The sequence below is a fragment of the Mercenaria mercenaria genome, chromosome 13 (genome assembly GCF_021730395.1).
Source record: "Mercenaria mercenaria strain notata chromosome 13, MADL_Memer_1, whole genome shotgun sequence".
Classification (NCBI taxonomy): Eukaryota; Metazoa; Mollusca; class Bivalvia; order Venerida; family Veneridae; genus Mercenaria; species Mercenaria mercenaria.
In genome coordinates, this window is record NC_069373.1 from 74,771,700 (window position 1) to 74,796,867 (window position 25,168).

The 25,168-nt window shown below is 34.5% G+C and overlaps 1 protein-coding gene across 13 annotated transcripts in view; it reads left to right on the plus strand.

Annotated features, from left to right (window-relative positions):
- Nucleotides 1-25,168, plus strand: part of LOC123528687 (dystroglycan 1-like) — a 119,648-nt gene that overhangs the window by 58,906 nt on the left and 35,574 nt on the right. For 8 of the 13 annotated variants that reach the window (XR_008366870.1, XR_008366871.1, XM_045308605.2 and 5 more), the window contains 2 exons: nt 7,067-7,137; nt 23,235-23,286. The gene's annotated coding sequence lies outside the window, so the exon portion shown is untranslated. Of the gene's footprint in view, nt 1-812; nt 926-7,066; nt 7,138-16,114; nt 16,260-23,234; nt 23,287-25,168 lie in introns of those variants that run through there. The other 5 variants (XM_045308611.2, XM_053522338.1, XM_045308610.2 and 2 more) reach the window with 4 other exon arrangements.

Genomic DNA, 25,168 nt, shown 5'->3' on the forward strand with positions numbered 1-25,168 from the left:
CCTGAAATGTTTTATCTTGAGCTCAAACAGCTTGTTGCATTCACATGAATACTACTACAGCAGAATGTTTGCTTCCTTTGATTTTGATGATTAAACAATATTTTCGTGGTAATTTTTGCATTGCCGCAATCAAAATAGCATTTCAGCGATAATTTTTATACTGCTGCATAGCCTTTAGTTATTATCAGCTCTCTGACTCCCGTGAGTTAAATGTTGTAATTAACTTCATTTAGGTGATTATGAAGAAATTCCCAGCATGCATTCTACTATTTTTTGCATGAAATGTGCGTGTCTGCAGCAGTATGCCACAATGTACTTTATGTACTCGACACCTAAGTTGAAATATTTTCAGAGACTAATTAGTTGAAATATGTTAGGACAAATTAATGTTGAATTAAAATTGTATCAATGTATGTATGCTGCGATAGGTAACGTTCTTGATATTAATTCTATGCTTGATTTTCAATTTTATAAACTGTATTAGTACTCGACCACCTCGATGGCACTTGGTGCGTTTTCGAATAATAAATTAATAACCTTTTAATGGCACTTAAACTATTTATGAAGAATCTTTTTACCAATCCTTTGCCACAGTTTTATACCCAATGACTATTATAGTTATTTTACCAAGGATTATAGTCTGAACGTTTGACCTGTTTATGTTTTGAATTATGCAAGACGCACCCCAATTGATCATACTTACAAAGTATATTAGAGGTAGGACAGTAGAATGTTTATAAAAGATCCGCAAAATATTTTGTATTGAATGGATTTTGCTGAGATGTGCGATAAGCATTTATTTGGATATGATACGTAATGTGTTTGGATATACCCCTGTAAATAAGCGCAATAAAATATTACGGATGTTATTTCAGTACAGGAGTGCGACAGTAAGACATTACTGGAGTGTGGCAGTCTGATGATTGTAAGACGATATATTGTATTATATGTATTTAAACATATTAAAAGGAATAATATTCTTTGGATGTTGATCAGGGAAGTTTATATAATTTCACATTAGATGGAAGTTTGGTTAAGAGTGTCATTTGAAAGTTTTAAATGTTACAAAGAATGAAGTTTTAACAGTAACTTATATTTTTTGGGGTACTGTAGTCACTTATAATTTCTTACTGGTTGACTGATTTTTTTATATTTTCAAAATTCTCTATGTTATTCTGTGTGTACTGGTCCAGTGCCTAAATCCGGACGGTGCTTAATAATTCGGACACCTTTATAAAAACACTTTAAGATCATGATTTTTTACTAGAATGAACATGATCGACGCAAACGAATGCTTTGATGACCAGTTGTCAACAAAAGTGTGTGAATGTAAGTATTTCCAGGGAAAATTACCTTTAAATATCCGCACTGCTAAAAGTAAGAATTTGGTGCCGTGGGGGATGACGTCATACAGCGCATGCCAGTTATTTGAGGTGCGGCGAGGTACTAATGTAATGAGAAAACAATTCTTCCTATTTCAGACGACTCTTTTTCTTAGTTGATCAAATCTGACGTAAAAACCTGTTTTAAATTCTGTACAACCCTCTGTATTTATTTAAGATAATCATAAGATAAAATCGGTGCGGCGTCATTATAATGCATAGTTGCATCAAAAAGTATAACGACAGCAACAGAATCTGCATGTGGATGAGAAAAGTTGTAAACATTAATTTTCGCTAAGATAGATTTTATTGCGTATTATTTTGCAGTTACACATTAAATTAGAAACTAGTCCACTCATGATCACGTGATTAACATGTAATAAAACTTCAGTCGAACGGAGATGTCTGTATACATTTACAGGATTGAATCTGACTGCTTTGTTTCAAACAAAGTTGGGCTAATTGTTATTTTTTGGTGCACAAATTCGTTGCATTTCATACCGAAATAGTGTCCGAATATTTAAGCACTCTGAAGATCGATTTTGACAGCTTTTACTGGCCCACTTCGGATGACTTTTTAGCTCGACTATTCGAAGAATAGTCTAGCTATTCTACTCACCCTGGCGTCGGCGTCGGCGTCGGCGTCGGCGTCACACCTTGGTTAAGTTTTTGCATGCAAGTACATACAGCTATCATTTAAAGGCATATAGCTTTGAAACTTATTTATTCTTTTTCTAGGTCAATTACCAACCTCACTGGGTCAAGTTCCATAACTCTAACATGTATTTTGAGCAAATTATGCCCCTTTTGGACTTAGAAAATTCTGGTTAAAGTTTTACATGCAAGTTACTATCTCCAAAACTAATGCAGATATTGAATTGAAACTTCACATGTGTCTTCGGGGTTATAAAACTAGTTGATAGCACCAAGTCCCATAACTCTGACCTTCATTTTGGCCAAATTATGCCCCCTTTTGGACTTAGAAAATTCTGGTTAAAGTTTTGCGTGCAAGTACATACAGCTATTACTAAAAGGCATATAGATTTGAAACTTATTTTTTCTTTTTCTAGATCAATTACCTACCTCACTGGGTCAAGTCCCATAACTCTGGCATGTATTTTGGCCAAATTATGCCCCCTTTTGGACTTAAAAAATTCTGGTTAAAGTTTTGCGTGCAAGTACATACAGCTATTACTAAAAGGCATATAGATTTGAAACTTATTTTTTCTTTTTCTAGATCAATTACCTACCTCACTGGGTCAAGTCCCATAACTCTGGCATGTATTTTGGCCAAATTATGCCCCCTTTTGGACTTAGAAAATTCTGGTTAAAGTTTTGCGTGCAAGTACATACAGCTATTACTAAAAGGCATATAGATTTGGAACTTATTTATTCTTTTTCTAGATCAATTACCTACCTCACTGGGTCAAGTTCCATAACTCTTAACATGTATTTTGAGCAAATTATGCCCCCTTTTGGACTTAGAAAATTCTGGTTAAAGTTTTACATGCAAGTTACTATCCCCAAAACTAATGCAGATATTGAATTGAAACTTAACATGTTTCTTCGGGGTTATAAAACTAGTTGATAGCATCAAGTCCCATAACTCTGATATGTCCCCTTTTGAACTTAAAACTCTTTTGATATTTAACATTTTGGGTAATAATTTCCAGCTTCTGTGACAATATTTCGAATAGTCGAGCTTGGCTGTCTTATGGACAGCTCTTGTTCTACAATGAAATCAGCAATATATGACTTTCTTGTTTTGCATAGAGATTTATAAAGAACCTAAAATTATACATTTGAAATTTGATGCAAGTGTAGTTTCGGAATGCAAAGTTATCGTCATAAAACCACCAAAAGTGTCCAGATTTAGGCACTGGACCAGTAGTGTTTTAAATAAAGGAGACACAGTCGATAAACCTGCCGATCCTCCCAAACAAACTCCAGTTAAAAGACAAATTCTGATACTCTACTCAATTTTAATTGAGTTTATTTGTCTTTTGTTAACACTTTGTATTTATGAGTGTTAAAACAGCAACTTAGGACAAGCAATGTTGTAATTTTTAATTAACGTAGAGAAAAAAGAAAATCGATCTGGTGTCATTTTGCCGCAAAAAGTTTTTCGATGAATCCCCAGAGAGACTATCGTTACCAATTTGAGATGTTTTTTTCACTTGAAATCTTCCTAGTTTTTGTAAACGTCATGCACAAGCGTGATGGATTGAAGATGCTATTGGACAGAACTGTTGTCACTTTAACTGAATTTCAAGCTTGTTTTACTTTAAAGTCGCAGATAATTATTGTAAAGTCGGATTTAAGCTCAACTATTCCAAGAAAAGGTACAGCTACTGCATGAAGCACCAAGTTTGTGTATATTAAAGCTTGTGTCTCGTTAACCATTAGAGGGAAGGGATTGCAACAACCTGATTTACCCCGCATAGGTTCCTTAAATCTATTTTGCTGTTTTACAAAGTTATGCCCCTTTCTCAAATTCACAATTTTTGGTTATATTTTTGTATGTAAGCATATATCTTAGTAAAACACAAGTCAGAATGGATTGATACTTCACACTTGTTCAGTGTGATGACTTGACATGCAGTGTATGGGGTCAATTATTTTATTTTGCATCTTACATAGTTATGCCCCTTTTTCGACTTAGCAGTTTCTTTGGTTTGATCAGTGTTATCTCAGTGTTGGAAAAGCTTTTATATGTAAGCTGGTATCTAACTGTAACATGGTGACTTGTTGGAATAGATTGAAACTTCACATACCTGTCCACTGTGATATCATGACATGAAATGCTCAGGTCCCATGCAATTTTTCTGCTGCTCTGTTTGTGAAGTTGTATGATTCATGCTTGTTGCCCAGTTTGTACTTACTTTGCAATTATTTTCACATTTTAAATGACAAGGCTTTTTAGTAGAGGAGCAGTTCTGTCCTCAGACAGTTCTTGTTTGTTCTGCAAAAGTCAGACTTACTTAGCGCTAGCTGTCACAGCAAAACCTTAACTGAGCTAGTCAAATCTTTGGGCATAACAGACAGTTTGAAAAGAATTATATTAGTGCAGTTTTCTGTATTTAGAGGTTGGACTTTATAGTGCAATTTGACAAGGCAGATAAATTTTGTTTGCTTATTTATATGAAAATAAACAAATAATTTACTTTAATTGGATTTCAAATTAATTTTATGATACAAGAAATTCTGATGGCAGCAAGTGCATTGTCTGAAGTGATATTTTCTAGTGGGGCTTGACCATACCTCTTTAATATAATAAGTTTTTTTCTGCAAGGTTCGACACCTCAAACTTTTTTTTTAAAAAAAGTGTTATCTTGCCTGCAAGCTAATATCTTGTTTCATTTGCCTCTTTCCAGTAGAGAAAATCTCTTCTTAATGAAAGGTATGGAGGAGTTATTTTCTATTCAAATTATAGTCCTTGGTGGAAGTTTTGAGATACCAATGTTAAGTGTTATTAATATTGCATCCTCTGGAAGTGATGTACTTCTATAGATTCCTTGCATAATTGATCATTAAAGGAAAGGAAATAATTGATTCTACATGGAATTGGTATGGAAAGATTAATAACTGCTTGCCAGAGACTGCTTCAGTCAAGTCACCGTGAGAACTTATTGTCAGTTGGTCTTTGGCTCAGTCGTCAATATTAGGGTGTATCTGAAGAGAAGTTGTGTTTATACTGTAAACTCTTATAGTTTTGTGGGCATGAAATTTCGTGATTTTGGACAAAACAGATTTTTTGTTAGGATATGAATTGTGGATTTCTATTTTGGACGATGAATTGAATGGGGATTGACTGAATTGAAATTGATACATTCATTGAGGTTTAATATTGCAGATTTACCCAACCAAAATCCATGAAAATTACTTACACAGGAATATTAATGATTTCACAGTAGTTGCCAATGAAAAATCTTTGTCACTTTCACCCTGGAGGTCACTTGTGAAAGTTTCTTGACTGTCAGTGTGGCGGTCTAGGGTTCGAATCCTGTCCAGGTATTGGAAATTTCTGAGATGCTAGTGAGTGTCTCCCACCTAACCAGATGCCAGTACTGGTTCATCCCAGGAAAGACAGCTTCGCATGTATTATCCTTCAAATTGGGCAACGTTAAAGAACCAGACTGTCTATTCACAAGGAGCTAGACTAAGTTAGTCAGACATTTGTCTGTCTCTAAAAGATTTCTCTCTCTGTGTTATATGGGGGCTTACTTCCTCTGTGTCCCTTTTGTTAGATCACTCTGCTTTTATACTGCTAGAGCCTGAGTGGCTGCCTTTATATGTAAAGTGCCTTTAATTGTGTTTGCCATGAAAAGGGCACTGTCTGGTATATGATAATAATTTCAGTGCTGGATTTTCATAGAACTGAACTTCAAGCTTTCCCCAGTCGAAATTGATTACCATGGTAATTCATAGGTTACCATGGTAGTTCATGGTCATGGGACAATGGTTTACCATGGTTGACCTTGGCTGTGGTAATTGGCACCAGTCATAAAACATGGTATCAGACCATGGTCGACTATGGTTGTGGACCAGTCAACCACACATTAAAACATGGTCAACCATCAAAAACCATGGTGACCATGTCAACCATGGTCATCATTTCACCTGGGCCAGAATTGTTGGCTAAAGAAGGAACTGCTTCACTTTCAAAGTATTTACAGAATTGAAAAGTTTTAAATGTTTTATTAACATTGCCACATATTCCTGCCAGCTCCTCCACTTTAGAAGATAGGGTGAATGAGCAAGTATCTGACTCACTTTAGGTACTTCACATTTACATTATCCAGATTGTCTTTGATGCAGAAAATAATTTATTATGTTGTAATTGTGTACCAAAAATGCTCTTGAAAATGCAAGGCACAAAAAAGTTAATTATATATCCAGGATTTCTGAAGAGCTGCTACATAAACCATGTCAGTAGTGACTGAATTTTATGAACACTAGTGAGGGGTATTTTGCAAACAGGCATTTTTATGGGCAGTGAATGGTGGGGTGGGGTGGGGTTTCAGTTTGATTTTAATATTTCTTAGTTAAAAGTATCAAATTGAACTCGTAATATATAAATTTCTACAATTTTTAGCAAAAATTGCTCTGAAAAAAATAATTGTGAAATAGGGATAATATGGTATTTTCACTTAATAGCTTCAAGTCACTGTCCTCAGTTCTGTTTGCCTGTTTTTCACAATTATTATAATTCGTAGTTGAGTGAGAAATCTGTTTTCAAATGCGGTACTACTTTTCCTGTTACGGTTATGTGAAATATTAGTATTGTAAAGAATGCACAGAGTTTCAAATGGATGTTGTAACTGAGGTAATTGGCTGTTAATATATTTTTACAAGGTGTATAATAGTATGTTTACATGACATATGGTGACACCTCTGACATCATTCTGGTCTGCCTCATGTACGTTGTTAACAATAATGTAAACCATTTATGACATAGGCCATAACTTACTACCCTGCCTCACTCCTTATGATGGATGAAACCACCTATTTCTGTCTAGAAAAAAACTTATTTCTGTCTGTAAGGAGTATGTAATAAATTGACCAGTGATTTCCAGCTTTCTGTTGTTTTCTTTAAACCAGAACTTAAAAAAATCCATTTTGAGAAGAATGTGATTTATAAACTGTATATATATTTCAAGGAGTTATAATTTTTCTATTTTCAGATTTATGGTTGGATTAAAACCAGTGAACATTTTGTGGATTTTACTTAGTGTAGAATTGTAAGATCTGACAGGTATGTTAAATACTTTTGATTTGAGATGTAGGAAAAATTTTATCTAAGAATTTTTATGATCAGATTCAAAGTTTCCACAGTGATTATCTCCCCTAGATACTAACTTCCCACAGCGGTAATCTCCCCTAATGATTTATTATCACTGCTGTTGGTAATACCACTTGATACTCCACATGCTTGTTGAGATTAAAGGAATGGAAATCCCAAGTATTTCCTTTATTTATTTACCTTCATTTATTGAATGTCAATACTACATTTGAAAAAAATCCACTCATTCTGCCAGAATATTTGATGTGGTAGCAGGGCTCCAGATAAGATGCGTATTAGCGTAAATTACGCTTTGAAATAATGCATACACGCATGTCTGATAATTTTTCAGCGTATAAAAACGTATACGAAATAACAGAAATGCACGCAATGACTTTTTACTGGTGTAAAGAAAATCTGAATCGTCCGGATGCTTTATGTAACAGCGCACAGTCTGCATTAATTCTCCCACAGTGAACGTACACACGCATTGAATGGTACTCTATAAAACTAGGTTAAACTATTTTTTACACTCAATGTCTGCATATATCAAATAGTTGTGAATTAAATATTGTTGGTATGGTAGTGTATTTTAAAGCGGCGTCGATTTAAAATATCAACTTCCAGTGCGGAATAAACAAAAATGTCTCTAAGAATGCATGTATAAGTGAACAAACACTCTACGCATTCTTAAACCAACAAGACTGATCCCCAAAACATAGCGGTAGCGAGTGTGAAGCAAAAGCAAGCCAAGGGGAAAAAGAAGCAAAAACTTAACTGATGAATTGAAACTAAACTGCAAACAAATGCATGGGTGTTACAACCATTAAATATGTTATAAAACTGATTTCTGTTTTTTTCACATTAATAAATTTTCAGGAGTAAAATTACTTCTAGTCAATTTCAGATTTTACCATTTTACTCATTCACAAAAAATATGTTGAGTAAATACTCATTGGCCAAAAAAATTATCTGTAGCCCTGTGGTAGATCTCTTTCGTCTGGTGGCTACTTCTTGGGAGATTGACTCAACGATGTTTGAAGTTTCTTGAGTTTCAAAGGCAGTGGTCAGCTTTAGGGGCATTTGGTCAGCTGCAAGGAAAGTGATCTTCTGCAATGAGGTGGTCAGGCTGCAGTGGCAAATGGTCGGCTGAAGGAGAAGTGGTGATCAGTTGCAAAGGCAGTTTTCAAAGGTGTTTGATTGCTTGAGGAGACTTACAGAAACACTTGAAATGTCAGAAGTCAAAAGCTGCTGAAGGGAATATCTTACTCAGAATAAATATTATTGTTGTTTTATATCAGATTTATATAGCACCCTTTTCATGCTTAAAGAAAACTGTGTATGAGACAGACATGTTCTTCAGAGGTTGTTTAAAGTAGATACAGAAAATTTCTATATAAGAAGAACACATAGAATTTGCTAAAGACAAGTTAAGACCCAAAAGGCCACTAGTTCGAGTTCTGATTTAAACTTTGGCTTTCCTAAGTGTTGCCTGTATTTTAAGGTCTTGTGAACTATAGTTTGGTCATTGTTGCCAATGTCCTATTTAGTTGATGGCCTGTTGTCACTTGATACGCTAAAGCATATACTTGTCCAGGGATAGAAAAACAATATGTCTCTCGTGTTTCAGCCTCCATGGGTGGTTACTGTGGTGATAACACTGTATCTGACAAGCACCCTGTCATTTTATTACCTTGACAGCTATAAAATGTTTTTATGCCCCCGAAGGGAGGCATATAGTTTTTGAACCGTCTGTCTGTCTGTCGGTCTGTCGGTCTGTCCGCAATTTTCGTGTCTGGTCCATATCTTTGTCATGGATGGATGGATTTTCAAATAACTTGGCATGAATGTGTACCACAGTAAGACGACGTGCAGTGCGCAAGACCCAGGTCCGTAGCTCAAAGGTCAAGGTCACACTTAGACATTAAAGGATAGTGCATTGATGGGCGTGTCCGGTCCATATCTTTGTCATCGATGGATGGATTTTCAAATAACTTGGCATGAATGTGTACCACAGTAAGGCGACTGCATGCGCAAGACCCAGGTCCGTAGCTCAAAGGTCAAGGTCACACTTAGACGTTAAAGGATAGTGCATTGATGGGCGTGTCCGGTCCATATCTTTGTCATCGATGGATGGATTTTCAAATAACTTGGCATGAATGTGTACCACAGTAAGGCGACATGCAATGCGCAAGACCCAGGTCCGTAGCTCAAATGTCAAGGTCACACTTAGACGTTAAAGGATAGTGCATTGATGGGCGTGTCCGGTCCATATCTTTGTCATCGATGGATGGATTTTCAAATAACTTGGCATGAATGTGTGCCACAATAAGACGACGTGTCACACGCAAGACCCAGGTCTATAGCTCAAGGGTCAAGGTCACACTTAGACGTTAAAGATCATTTTTCATGATAGTGCATTGATGGGCATGTCCGGTGCATATCTTTGTCATTCATGCATGGATTTTAAAATAACTATGCATGAATGTGTGACACAGTAAGACGATGTGTCGCACGCAAGACCCAGCTCCGTAGGTCAAAGGTCCTAAACTCTAACATCGGCCATAACTATTCATTCAAAGTGCCATCGGGGGCATGTGTCATCCTACGGAGACAGCTCTTGTTTATTATTACGCTTTGGATCTCTTCCAGGCTCGTTTTTAATTGTATTATGACAATATAATGATACTGCTAAATGAATATTTTATTTTTCTAATAGAATATGAATTACTGAAATGTTTGCAACATTATTTCTGTCTTTTTTTTTATGACAATGAAAGATTGCCCATTAACAAACCACTATGTTTTTATAAAGAAATATGGATTGTCAGTGAAGCAGGGGACTTTCACTTGCAAACTTGTGTAGGAAGTGGATAACTACTCCTGTATGACAATGTAGTTATCCACTTTCTGTGCCAAGGTGATGAAATGTGGATATAAATCAGGATGATTATGCAGAAAGTATATATAGACAAATGAAAGTAAACATCCTATTTATGTGTACCAGGTATATCTGTTTAAATATGCAAGGTTGTGTACATAGTATTTTCTACATACACCCTAATACATGAATATAAACACATATCACACAAGACTGATATGTAACAATTAAAGTAACTTAAAAATTAAATTGGAGGATAAGTAGCATTCTATCAGCAAGCAGTTATATTTTGATTGTTTTTGAAACTGAAACAAGCAAAATAATCTTGTCTAGAACTTTAAATGCAGACTCGATTTTACACATCTGTAAAAGTGAAATTTTATTATTGGAACTTTGACAATTATTACATTTACTTATTGAAACACCAAAATTAAGCTGTTCCTTTGGGATATTGACCATAGCTTGGAGAGAGAAAAGACATTTTAGTGCAAAATAAACACAGTACCAGACAATTAGTTGTTAGGCACGTTCATGTCCAATACATGTCATTACATTTGAAAATAATTTGTAAACGTCCCATGGGAAATAAGTAGACTCTTAGCCATAAATATTGTATCGTAATCGGAAGAAAAGTTTTAAGTGGTACCAGTATTTCGTATTTCTTTCTCTGGCATTTAAATCCAAGGGGACATGATATATTTAAGTATACATGTATGTTAAACAGCTAAACTTGCTTAATTTTTGTACTGTATATGGGACTTTATGCTTAATTTCCTTCGCAAGATGCTAACATATTAAGGTTTTTCAGCAAGGGAGGTAATTAATATAGCATTTGAAGGGAGGTAAGTTTTTCTAAAAATTATATTTAAAGATTGGTCAAAATGTATATTCCTTCAGTAATAGGTCAGTCAGTCTGCTACGTTCTGGAGAAAATGTCTGCAGTGAATAGAATTTTTTTTTAAATACAGATCTGCTTTGTTACCTCCCATGATATATTCATCAGAATAATTATCTCCCTTGCAGTTTGGAAGATTTCATGCACTTAATTGACCATTTTTTTTCGAGTTCTAAGCTGAAATAGATTTTTTTCCTATCAAGACATACAGTAAATGAGTTTTAGACAAATAATGGATAATGGAAATTGGATTATATTCCATTTGCGTTTGATAAAAAGGTTAGAGGAAAATGGTACACGTTTACATGTTATGATACAAATGATAAACGTGCGTGCATTATTATTGCATTTTCTGAGAAGACAATTTCTGGAAAATTGAAATTTTGACAAAAGCAATAATTATTACAGTCTCCTTCAGACAACTGTTTGCTTATAACAAAAAAGAAGTTTGACATGCAATGCTATAAAAGCTTATTTTTTTGTGTGAATCATATCGATTTATAATTTAGCATGGCTCAGGAGAAACAAAAGAACATCAGTTTTTGTCTGAAAACATTGCACATTGTATAGATTCTAGTTCTATTAAGAAAAGCTTTTGCACTATAGTCAGTAGCAAGATCAGCTGTGTAAGAAACTTGTTTTTGGTGCCCCATCTTGTTTTGGTGTCTTCTCTTGTTTTGAAGTCCTCTCTTGTTTTGAAGTCCTTTTGTTTTGGTGCCCCATCTTGTTTTGGTGTCCTCTTGTTTTGAAGTCCTCTTGTTTTGGTACCCATCTTGTTTTGGTGTCTTCTCTTAATTATTTTGATGTCCTCTTGTTTTGGTGCCCCATCTTGTTTTGGTGTCTTCTCTTGTTTTGGTGCCCCATCTGGTTTTGGTGTTCTCTCTTGTTTTGATGTCCTCTTGTTTTGGTGCCCCATCTTGTTTTGGTGTCTTCTCTTGTTTTGATGTCCTCTTGTTTTGGTGCCCCATCTTGTTTTGGTGTCTTCTCTTGTTTTGATGTCCTCTTGTTTTGGTGCCCCATCTTGTTTTGGTGTCTTCTCTTGTTTTGATGTCCTCTTGTTTTGGTGCCACATCTGGGTTTGGTGTCCTCTCTTGTTTATTCTAATGAATTCCCATGTATTTCATTTTCAAAGGTCAAAGCCAACAAACTGATATCCCTACGAAATAGCCATTTTAGCCAAAACCCACAGTTCTTGCCCATGAAATTAAATGATTATACAGTCTAGTCCAAAAACATACAGTTCTGTTATAGTAAAGTTAAATTGCAACCAGTGTTTGAGGAAAAGTAACAAATTTTGTAATTAAATACAGTTGTGACATATTTTTTTCTGTAATAAGTCAGCAACATCTATTTCACTTAAACAGTTAAGATAATCTGAAGTTTAGATCTGAACTTGATAAAAAGTGATATATTGACAAGACTGTAGAAAGTCAAAGGCCAGGAGCATGTATAGTGTATGATCAAATAGTCATTTAGTACTTAAAAAAGGCTAAAGTTTTGATTTAATTGCAAAGTGATTTATGACAACTTATAGTAAATGTAGACAGATTTCTTACACAAAAAAAGGGGGATATTGACACTTAAAAGGGTTGAGGTAACCTGATGTCAGCTCTGCAAATGAGAAGAAATAGTTGTCTTGGTTGATGTTGGTCTAACTCTATGTGAAGTACAAAGTTCAGTTGTAAAAACAAATTAGGATTAGAACTCATCCTGGTATCTCATTAATAAGGGTTACAGATAATTAGGTAATTATTTCGTTAAGACATAAAACTGCAATATATTTTGGATATGGTTTTGGCCCAAATAAAAAAAAAAACTTAAAATCTCATTAAAGTTCTGATGTTTTGCTCTTTCTTTAAAATAATGAAAAAAAAATCTAAATTTATTTTTTCTTTGAAAAATAGAAAACATATTTTGTCAGTTGAAATTACAATTTAAGATACAGATTAAATATATCAGCCAGGAAATGAAAAATTGGAAATGTCAGAGACAGCAGAAAAAGAGTGACTTGAATCACTTTTTACCTACCACAGCTTGTGTATATGTAATAGAAAAAAATCATTTATCAGTCATTGGAATGTGCAAGTGAGGCATTTTTTGTAACAATATGAAGTTCATACATTCATGCTCAATGAAACAATACTTAGTTCTCTTGAGCCAGAAATAAAGTTTGAATAGGGCAGCAACTGTTAAATCTTTCATAAGTTCTGCAATAATGCTTGAATCCGGCAGCCACTGTTAGTGCTGTTGAAAAGTTGCCACCTGGGATATAATTTGCCAGTATAGCTAAGAACTGATCATTAGTTGGGTCATTGTTGGAAGATTTGTTTGACATCAAACTAAAACAATTAAGGACCCAAATGGGGCCGCTCTTAGCAGTATTTCAGGCACAGGCGAGAACTTTGGTAGAAGCACTGACCTTCCATAAGCCAAATGGATGGTTTCCTCATATGAAAGAATTCTACACCTCAAGTGAGGTTTCAAACCCACAGCAGTGGGCAGCTACTGATTCAAAGCCATTGCCCTTAACCACTGTGGAGGTCCCCAGTGTTGGTGGAGGTGTGGGTGGTGGTCCTTTACCGGTTGGGGTAGGTGATATGGGGCAGTATATAAAGATTGTTATTTTGATATTGGGAAGAAAAAAAGTACCTGGTAGCGTATATATCTTGCTGACATAGAATACACAGCGGCACATCCATATGTGCCTTAGACAGATTATTCACCTTTATTTATACTTCATAGAAAACGTCAAATCTATGCATCAGTAAAGCTAACTAAAATATGTTTTGCTAATTTGTCAAAAGCTTCTGTATTTGACATGTTGCCTAATAAAGCAAAAGTCGTGTCAAATCTGAATCAATTTGTCTAAAGAAGCTTGCGAAGGTTTTCTGTTTTTGTGGACTGACGTCAGCATTTCCTTTGGGATAATGTGTTAAATTATGCTTAGCTACAAATAGACATTTTGGTAAATGATTAGCATCTAAAAGCGGGTATTGATCTTAAATGATTTATTCATATATTATCTTTAAAGGCAGGTTTTGTGTGTAAATCTAAATGAAGTATAACCATGTATTTGCGTTAACATTCAAACATGTACGTGTAGTTTGGTGTAACGCAGTTTTTCAGTTGTTGAAATCATTTCTTCAAAACCTAAAAACTTAATGCACTTGTGAAATGGTTAGTCTCATGCACCGAGTTGCATCAGTGTAATTTTTGCTATGCTGACTTTAAGATATGAAAGGGTGTAGGCAGACCAATTTTAATTATTTTTCAGGCAGATGTGGGTGGGCATCAACCTGGGAATTCTTAAAGTTCTGCAATGCTTTGAATTTCATTTCAAGAATAGATAGGGCCTCTGTCCAGATAGAGAATTGCATCATTACATAGTTAGAAAAATATTGCTTTCATTATTGTACATGAACTTGTACAATTAGAGTAATAAAGGGAGGTAATCTGAAACATTGGATTCAGAAATACTTCCTATTATGTTAATTATTGACCCTGTAAAATAGCAAATTTATGTGTTATCTAATTCATAATGTTTGATAAATTCCAGTACATTTACAGTGTTAGTGAGATATATGGTTAAATCAAGAAGATGAATTTATTATTTTGGTTTAAATTTGGAAAAAAATGCTTGGAAGTGAGAAAGCAGATTGATTAATTTGTCATCTAAGCACTTTATGTCTGCTGAAAGATAAATCACCTAAAATGTCTTCATGGTTAAGAACTTATGAAAAATACCTAATGAAATTGACAGATTGCCAGAACAAAATAATAACAATATTTTTTGCCTTCTGCTGATGACTAAAGAACTTACGAGGGAGTTCAAAAGACACTAATGAACAGTTTAGAACAGCTAGTGTGGCTAAAGAGGAAAACAAAGCCAATGATCAAAAACTTAAACCTGCAAAATCATTCATAGGTGAGGATCATTATCATTTCCTCTGAAATAGTCAAAGTTTTATTGATTTCTTCAAAAAGCAGCTTTATTTTGCATCTTTTTGTTTAATTATTACCTGTGAACTCTGTAAAGTAACACACATTAATGTTGCTGATGGTGTTGCACTACTGGGGTTGTACTGTACTGCAGAAAGCTTCTGAAGAGACATAGATAAACAGCGAAACCTGTGCTTAAAGGCCACCTGAAAATATTGATCAGCCAGCTTTAAAGACCACTTAGTGTCATGTCAGTGCTTTAAACATTTCCATTTTTTTCTTAACAATATGAAAATAATACAGGATAAAAACTATAAATTTGCTTTCCAAAGTGGACATACAATACAGCTCTTACTGTATCTATGTTTTACCTCAGCTTAGTATTCTAAATAAATGGTTCAAAAAATCTTTTAAATTTCAATTAGAGATTTCTGCCCCAGTTTACATATTTGATCCCTTGATTTTCATGCTAAGCCGGCTGTATGAATAGGGAGTGTAAAGGGTCAATAGAGTAATCCAACTGTTAAAATAGGGTACAGGAAGTGACAGTTTAACAAGCTTTCCCTAGGGGTCTGCTGATTTTGATGCAAGATACTGATGAAACGGTTAATGAATCTACAAAAGAAGTTAGACAGAAGGATGATTGCATAATGGATTCAGTGAACAATGAAATTGCAGTGTTAACAAAAAATTTTCACACAACAGTTACAGAAACAAAACTTGTAAGGGAAATTACAAAGTTGTAAAGGTGGTTGAACTGGAGTATAGCTGTCAATGATTTATACACCCACTGGTGTTAATATCATTCCAAATTTATGATCTTTATTGGTGACTTTAATTGTTAACTTAAAGGTATTAATTTCATCAAGTTGTTGTAATTTCACCTTAAATAGTTTTGGGGATATTTTCAACTGTTACAAAGCAATTTTTGCTTCTGCTTTACAAACAGGTGTCATAAAACAGTGTAATTTCAAGTTTTAACCTTTTACATTTGGACTATTTTCAACAGTTACATAGCACTTTTTTGTTGCATGCTGTATTTTTTGTCAACAGACATTTGTTTACAAATATGTGTCATTAAAAACTGGGAGGAAAAAATGTGTGAAAGATATATTGGCATTGATATTAGTTGGATAGGAGCTGTGGTAAACATTGTATTATATTCAATAATATGATAAATATACAAGTATTAATGTATAGTATTAGTGTACTATACTTTAATAATACATGGTGTGGTATACCAGAGCGAAAATTTGGTCACTTGCTTTAAATGGTACAGTGAACTGAACAAGAGAGCTGCTGTCGGGGAATTCAGGTGGACAGATTAACAATGGACATAGCTTTATTTAATTTATCATGGGGAAGTGGACAGGTGAAAAGGTTAATACATAGCAGAATCAATTAGTGTATTGCTGGGATAGAAAGGTCATTTTTTTGTTGGTACATTCTTGGGAATTATGAAAAATATGTAAGAAATGGCAATAAAAACTTTGTGTTTTTCTGGAATTTTATTTATGTTCAAAGGAGGTACCTAATATGGTAATGTGAGAGTTTATTAGTAGGTCATTTGAACTGTTCTTGTTCTGTGCAAGGTGAAAGTTGGAGCACTATCCTGAGGTGTCATTGAGGAGTTTATGGTTTCTGTATGAAGCAACAAGAGTTTTAATTTAAAAGTGTACTTTAAGTTTTCTTGCATACCAGACGGGGATTTCCGGTATTTTTACCGGTGCTGGAAAAATCCATCTTACACCCCGGGATGTAAGATGACTCTCGTGCTTTAAATGACGTATTACGAACTACATATATGTTGAAGATTTATGTAGTTATTTATATTTTATTTCGAAAAACGGAATAAAAATCCAGTACCTTGACAGTTCCTCTTTATTCCTGATAGTATATTTCTCGATTCAAAACACGTTATTTTATCAAAAATCCATAACGTTACTCTGCAACAGATCAAACAAAACCAGAACTAAACATTGTTATTTGTCTTTGAAACGTCATGACGTCTTTCCTGTTTACGGACGTTGCTTTCCCGCGCTTTGTTTAAATACGCTGCTTTAAAAAATAGTTCTAAAAAGAAAGCCGTATGACTGATTTTTTTTTATTATTATATCTTGATATCGGTATGCAAGAAAAAGATTCTGTCACTGGTTATAGGTGCAGATGGGAATATCCGGCTCTCGGGTAACTGTTTAGGCGGTAACTTGGTAGGAACCTCGTTACCGCCTAAACAGTTACCCTTGAAGCCGGAAATTCCCATCTGCACCTACAACCAGTGAAAGAATCTTATAGTCTTTAACTATCAGACTTAAAGTAATGGATCCTTAATGACATTTGGCAATTTTGGTGTGATTACATATTCGGATGCTCATAATCTTCGGCATTCTCTGTGGCTCCTAATGCAGTTTATACAAGCAACCGACTGGAGAATGCAGAAATTGCATCTGAAGAAAACATAATTGAGCTGCGCCATGGGAAAACCAACATAGTGGCTTTGCGACCAGCATGGATCCAGACCAGCCTGCACATCCGCGCAGTCTGGTCAGGATCCATGCTGTTCGCTTTCAAAGCCTATTGCAATTAGAGAAACTATTAGCGAACAGCATGGATCCTGACCAGACTGCGCGGATGTGCAGGCTGGCCTGGATCCATGCTGGTCGCAAAGCCACTATGTTGGTTTTCCCATGGCATGGCTCAAATGTTTAACACCTTATTATAAGAAAGTGTGTGCTTTATAAAGTAAAACTAAAGCTTACTTTAAGAGTCTGACACAATGGAGAATCAGTGAATCCTTCCAAGATCTCTTGTGAATCTCATTTCTAAGATATATTGATGATGACAAGCCCAAGACATAATTAATTACACATGATTAGCAGGACTTTTTGTGTGCTTTAGTGAGTGATATATTGATATTAAAGGAAAGACATTTTATAATGAAACAGCCTATAAAATTTAGTGTATGAAGACTTAAGATATATTGGTATTAAAGAAAAAACATTTTATACAGAAGCTATTCTAAGCTTCGAAACTTTTTGAAGCTTGTCCTTTGAGGCCATTTTTGCTAGCATAGTAGGTAGGGTTTATAATTTGTTATGAACGCCCACAACCAAAGATCTATAAAGTTACGGATTAATCGAAAAAAGCTCTAAATTCCCGTTTCTGCGGATTATGAAAGATTGCACTTCCTGTAATAATCTGAAGTAATTCTTCTTTATGTTGGAGCGTAACTGCCAGTGTTTTGCCAGATACTTTGATATTTATTCAAAGTTCCGATGTAAAATGTAAAGAAGTTTGGATTTTATATAAACAGTAGGAAAAAATTGGATTCTGGTGAGTTTTTTTATTAAATGTCTGCAGAATTATTTCTGTTGGAGTGGAAATTGAATAAATTGAGTTCCCTCTTGACATTACAGTTTACTTAAAAGCACATTAAGGACCTGGCAGGGATCTCATAAAATTCAAGATGTTAAAAATTTGGAAACATCTTAAAAGTGATTTAGTGAATTATTACTAACAATGGCATTTTATTGTTTACATGATGATATGGTTTGGCTCTGCCTGTGCATAGTGTGAAATAAGCAATTTGTAAAAACTGCAGATATGAGAAAAACAATGCAAATGCCATAATTCTTTCCTTATGTATGTGCTGAAATTGCAGCATGGTAACAATTTGTGCAGCCTGTCTGTTGAATTTTTGCAAAGTTGTCATAAAATAATAGTTCTAAGTTTGGATATTTTTATTTCTACAAATTGATCATCATTTGATTATGCATTGAATTCAACTTTTGCCATGGCTGTCTTGACATTGACAGGGGAGAGTAAACTAAATATGGGTGTGCTTATATGAGAGGGAGCATGTATTCGTAGGTATTTGGTAATTTTTTAAATAAAATGACGAAATTTTCATATCCCTTTCTACAAGGTCTTTTGAGGATCAGCATTAAGAAAACTTAGCAGTCTAGAGAATTGTGTACTCTTAAAGAAAGAACTAACCAGTACGTATATATATATTATTGATTACGGCGTGGCTTCGGACACCTCTCTTGATTAGTATATTGATTGACAGTCTGACTTTATTGGGATACTGGCGAAATATGAATTATATCGACATCTATATTGTTTACGAGTGTTATGAAATATGAGGAAATAATCACTTCTGAAATCAGTGAGTTATGTATCGTGAAAAAAGAGAATATTAGCAAAATTGCTGACAGAAAAATATAAGTGTTGACTTCTATTCTGTAACATTTTTTCACCTAAAAGTTGGTAAAGTAGTTTGCTTAGTACAACATTTAAATATGTTTAAGCATTAGCGTGCAGTTTATAATTTGCTTTAATTAATAGAAACCATAAAAGTCTGGTTCTCAGTCTAGTTTTCTTAATACATACTATATAGCGAAACCTCCTGGGGTCAGTTTTATTCAGTAGCTGGCAGGATGTAAAATACTTTAGGACAACAACTGTCATAAAATAGATCCTCCGCCGAGAAATATCCAGGGCTATAGAAAAAGAAAACATTCGATAACAATAGAAGTGACATCTTGTTTCAAGATTAGACAACTAAATAGGGATATTGTCCTTATACCCAGTAGCCGTTGTCTGTCGTATAGGGACAATATCGATTGAAAAATTGTCAAAATTATGTTTGAAGAGGATATGTTTGCAGTATGAAGATTAATTTGCCGTCTGGTCGACGGAATGGACATCTTATTGGTTACAGTTATGGTCTGCTTTTTCCTATTACAGAGATATTTGTTCCATGCAATATATTGATATGTTTTGTCATTTTTAGCTCGACTTTTCGAAGAATAAGTAGAGCTATCGTACTCACCACGGCGTCGGCGTCACACCTTGGGTTAAGTTTTTCGTACCAGTCCACATTTTGACAAAGTCTTTTGAGATAAAGCTTTGAAACTTTCAACACTTGTTTACCATCATCATGGCCAGTTATAGGCAAGAGCACATAACTCAGTCAAGGATTTTGGCTGAATTATGGCCCCTTTTGACTTAGAAATCATGGTTAAGTTTTTCGTACCAGTTCATATTTTGACAAAGTCTTTTGAGATAAAGCTTTGAAACTTTCAATTTTTGTTTACCATCACCATTTCCAGTTATAGGTAAGAGCACATAACTCCGTCAAGGATTTTGGCTGCATTATGGCCCTTTTTGACTTAGAAATCTGGGTTAATATTTCGTACCAGTTCATATTTTGACAGTCTTTTGAGATAAAGCTTTGAAACTTTCAACACCTGTTTACCATCACCATGTCCAGTTATAGGCAAGAGTACATAACTCCATCAAGGATTTTGGCTGAATTATGGCCCCTTTTGTCTTAGAAATCATGGTTAAGTTTTTCGTACCAGTTCATATTTTGACAAAGTCTTTTGAGATAAAGCTTTGAAACTTTCAATTTTTGTTTACCATCACCATGTCCAGTTATAGGCAAGAGTACATAACTCCATCAAGGATTTTGGCTGAATTATGGCCCTTTTTGACTAAGAAATCTGGGTTAATATTTCGTACCAGTTCATATTTTGACAAAGTCTTTTGAGATAAAGCTTTGAAACTTTCAACACCTGTTTACCATCACCATGTCCAGTTATAGGCAAAAGTACATAACTCCATCAAGGATTTTGGCTGAATTATGGCCCATTTTGACTTAGAAATCTTTGTTAAGTTTTTTGTACCAGTTCATATTTTTTGTAAAGTGTTTGACATATGGCTTTGAAACTTTTATCACTTGTTTAGTATAATAGTCTCTATCTGTAGGAAAGAGAACATAACTCTGTCATCTATTTTGGCTGAATTATGGTCCTTTTTGGATTTTGAAATTGGTTCTGTTTTCATACAAGTCCATGTTTTGTCAAAACTATTTGACATATGGCCTTTGAACTTTGAACACTTGTTTATCATTATGATTTCCATCTGTAGGCAAGAGTACATAACTATTTTGACTGAATTATGGCCCTTTTTGGACTTTGAAATTGGCTCATATATTGCCATTTAGTGCAAGACTTATCGAAATTAAAGTAATACAGGAACATTGTTTGTCTAATCTATTTATTCCTTTTTTCTGAATATCCGTGGAAATATTTTGACCCCATTCTTCAATCAATTCTTCGAATAGTCGAGCGCGCTGTCATCAGACAGCTCTTGTTTTGTTCACTTGTCTGTCATACATGAAACTCAAGACTTACGTTTATATATAAGCGATGTAGGACATTCCAACTCGATAGGGGAACCAGTCCTGTTCAATAGGGGAACCAATTTTAGGAGCACATAATTATTGTTGTACATGGTATACAGCCTTATAAGAGATATGCCATTCAAACATCAAATCAAACCAGTACTATTTCAGAGGTAAACCTGCTGTATGTGACCTTCCGTTTATACTGACAGCCTAAATTTAGAAAAGTGACTATCATTATTATACAGGTTTAAGTGACTACTTGATCATGTTTATTAAAATCAAAAGTCAAATAAATAAAGCTGAAAATGCAGTTTTCAATCATTTGGAAATATACCTGGTTCTCAATCTGGAAATTATTGTGAAGATGGCTTGCAATATAGTTTGTTTTTGTTAATATTCAAAACAAAAAAAAATGGACAAGTGAGGAAGTGTCAAAAACAGCACAGCCTGCAGATGATTATGATTTGTAGAGATTGAATTTCCAGAAAAAGCATCCAGTATTGGTGTCATTCTGCATAAACAAGCAGCAAAGATATAGCAGCTGGCAGGGACAGGTTTAGATACATCTGATCACTTTAACAGAACCTTGATAGGTACAGAATACATAGAAATCAACACCTGAAGGCAAAAAAAACTGTACGGAATTTATGGCATTGCAAAAAGTTTCAGAAGATATTTTTTTGGAAAAACAAACAATATTTCAACAGTAAATATATATAGGATTGATGATTAGCTGATCATGATCTTGTAATACAAGAAACATGCACCTGTATGCATTTTTCACCATTTAATTGACTGCAGAAAGAAATGCATTTCTTTTCCAAGGTAACATTTTAGATAATAATGCTGTTAAGGTTTTGCTATCAACACCTGGAAAAGAACTCTTGAATGTCAGTTTTCCATTGACTATGAATATACCTTGCACAGAAGTTCTCTTGTAAAAACAGAAAAGTACACCATTCTTTTCGTAAACTTCAATAATCTGTTTTGGTTTAGCATAAAATGGGACACCAACTCTGCATGGAAAAGGGACACAACTCCAATCAGTTTCACAGTAAATGGCTACAAGCATTGAAATTCTCAGAGCCATAGGAAGATTATTTCACCTTGTATATAGGTACTGAAGATCCAATGAAAAAATGCTGAAGTCTGGTTGTGATAAGCTCAAGTCTTAAATGTTTGCACTCTTTTCGTAATTAAAACTATGTTGAGAAATAGAACTGGTATAAGTCATGACTGCATTTTCAAGTTGCAATGTTACGTTTATTAACAAAAGTAAAGCATCATATTGTAAAGCATCCTGAATATGATGCTATCTACAGTAGTCAAATTGTTTTAATTTTCTGTTAAAAAGTTTTAATGTTAGAAGAAACAGTTTCTGTAGTGACGCATGTTATTGTTCTAGTAGGTTTGGAATAATTGGCATGAGAGTGTTGTTTAAAACTTGGCACTTGTTTGCGTATAACCTTGGCATTTCAAATGTGTTCAATATCTGTAGTTACAATCAGATGATACATATTTTGGACTGGTCCATTAATTGCACTGTCAGTGGCTTCTTTATATTGTGAAGAAACCTTTTTGTCCAAAAAAAACAATACCGTGGGAGTTCTATCCTTTCCACTGATGGATGCAAAATTTAGGTGGGTAGGTGGGAATAACTGATAAGCTAGAGTCTTTAAAAGATGTCAGTTATAGTCATTATATTATGATGTGATCACTGATGTTTACTAAGAATGATGATTTAATTGCAAGAACCAAGATGAGGGAATATTACTACCTGGTAATTGAAAGCTGGGAGTATTTTACATAGTTTTATCTATGAAATAACAGTTTTTTGCAGAAGCTTCTAGTGTCTGTTCTTAAATTAAGTCTGTCATCTTGAAGCAGATAAACATTGTCCTAAAAAAACGATTTTGTGACTGTTTCATTTCTAGTGGATTTCCTGACTGTCTCAATTCTAGCGCAATTAAAAAATCTGAAAAAATCTACTGCGACGTTATTTTGCTGAAGTCTGTAGCGCAATTTCTCGACACAAATTCATCTGGGATGGCAGGTCTTTAAATTAAATAGTGATTGCGATTGGGAGAAGATTGTTTCTAATATAATGTAAAGGCGTTTGTTGCAGCATTTTGTTAATATGACATAAACATTTCTACTTTCAGATTTGTCTCAGAAAATGTGACAGCTGATGTTGTGTAAAGAATAATATTAAAAGTAAGTCTGTATTCAATGAAGCCATTTAAAGAAGAGTCAGTGTGAATATGAAGTTCTCTTATATTTGCTGCTGGTTACACATATGGGTGACTTTTTAAGGCGATTGTTAGTAGCTGAAATTTGGTTGAAGGATAGTGCTAGATACAGAGGACGCTCCAAATTCCAAAATCTTCCCTGGTTCTTTAGCATGCATGCCACCCATGCACATTTAAACACTTATATTTTTTAATTGGAGGAGTGTGACATCTTGCTTCGTCCTTATGCATCTTAACCACCATTCCATTGCATGTGCTCAGAAAGTCCACTTCAGTCTCCTACATATACATTATAGGTAAGGAGAACAGTCTGAGACTACAGCCTTGCCATTGGTCAATTTAAAATTGTTTAAAAAGCACCAGTCAGATACTGAGGTTTTGTGATTGGTCTCCAAATTCAATGTTGAAGCAAGATTTGAATAGTCGTACTGTTTGATTTAGTAATATTTATTGTGGTGTCTCATCAGATCTCACTTTTTAATTGTATACACTCCAGTGAATAGGTACTGATATATGTCCCTGTAAAATTGTACAATTAGATATAAGTGATTTTAAATTAGATTAAGTGGTATGAATTAATATTAACAAATTGCTAAATCCTTCATGTCATTAATATCAAGTGTGTTGAAAGATGCTTTAAGAACTTCTCGGCAAGATTTCCTACGATTAAAATTTCTGATTTGTGATACAGTATGTCTGGGCGCTAACGGAAACAAGGTATCTGGTTCACATAGCTTTGTAATATCATTTCTTCCATTTTTTTTCTTGTTCAAAGAAATATGTTTATTTATTGAATAATCCAAATTCTCCTCCAGTGGTACAAATCACCAAGGAATACTGTTATCAAAATAAGCAATACTCATCAGCTGTCTTGGATATTGTTTTTGACTTCCATCAAAATCGACAATGTGTCTGAGAATTTGGAAAATTATTACTCCTCTGTCAGGATTGTTATGTATATTTGGCCAAAATTGAGTGCTGGCATTCTGTCAGCTGTCACAAATATGTTTTCCACTGAAACAGACATGAAAATTGTCTCTGTTGAATTTTCTTTATTTATAGTTACTGTCAAAATGGGTCAGATACTTTTCCAAAACTGTAAGAACTACTCTTAGAGTTGGTAAAATGAGTTAGACACTTTTAGAGTAGGTGAAATGAGTTAGACACTTTTTCCAAAACTGTTAGAATGAAAAATGGGTCAGATATTTTTCCAAAACTGTACATTAGTTGGTAAAATAGATCAGATAGCTTTCATTAAATATGTGTCAGATAGTGTTGGTCAGAGAATCAGGAAAAAAATATGGTCAGATTTTGGTTACCAGCTGATGAAATTTGCCAAAGAGTCCCATCAAACAATTAGAAATTGTCCACCAATCTATATGAAACAGCTAAAGCCCTCTACAGATGGTAGGTTTTTGTTGTACAACACTAATTATCTCAAAGATGTACAATTTTGAAATTGTACATTTTTCACATACAGACAGTATTCCATTCCCATATAAATCACAGAGATTTACCTAGTAAACAGTGCATCAGGTACTGAAAAGAATGTAACCATTAATAATATAATAAAACAAAAAAATAATATTCACCTTTTTATGTCCCATGAATTTGATTACACATGACACAAATGAGCCACGCCATGAGAAAACCAACATAGTGGCTTTGCGACTAGCATGGATGCAGACCAGCCTGTGCATCCGCGCAGTCTAGTCAGGATCAATGATGTTTGCTTTCAAAGTCTATTGCAATTAGCGAAACCGTAAGCGAACAGCATGGACCAGACTGCGTGGATGCTGGTCGGAAACGCACTATGTTGGTTTTCCCATGGCGCAGCTCAAATCATT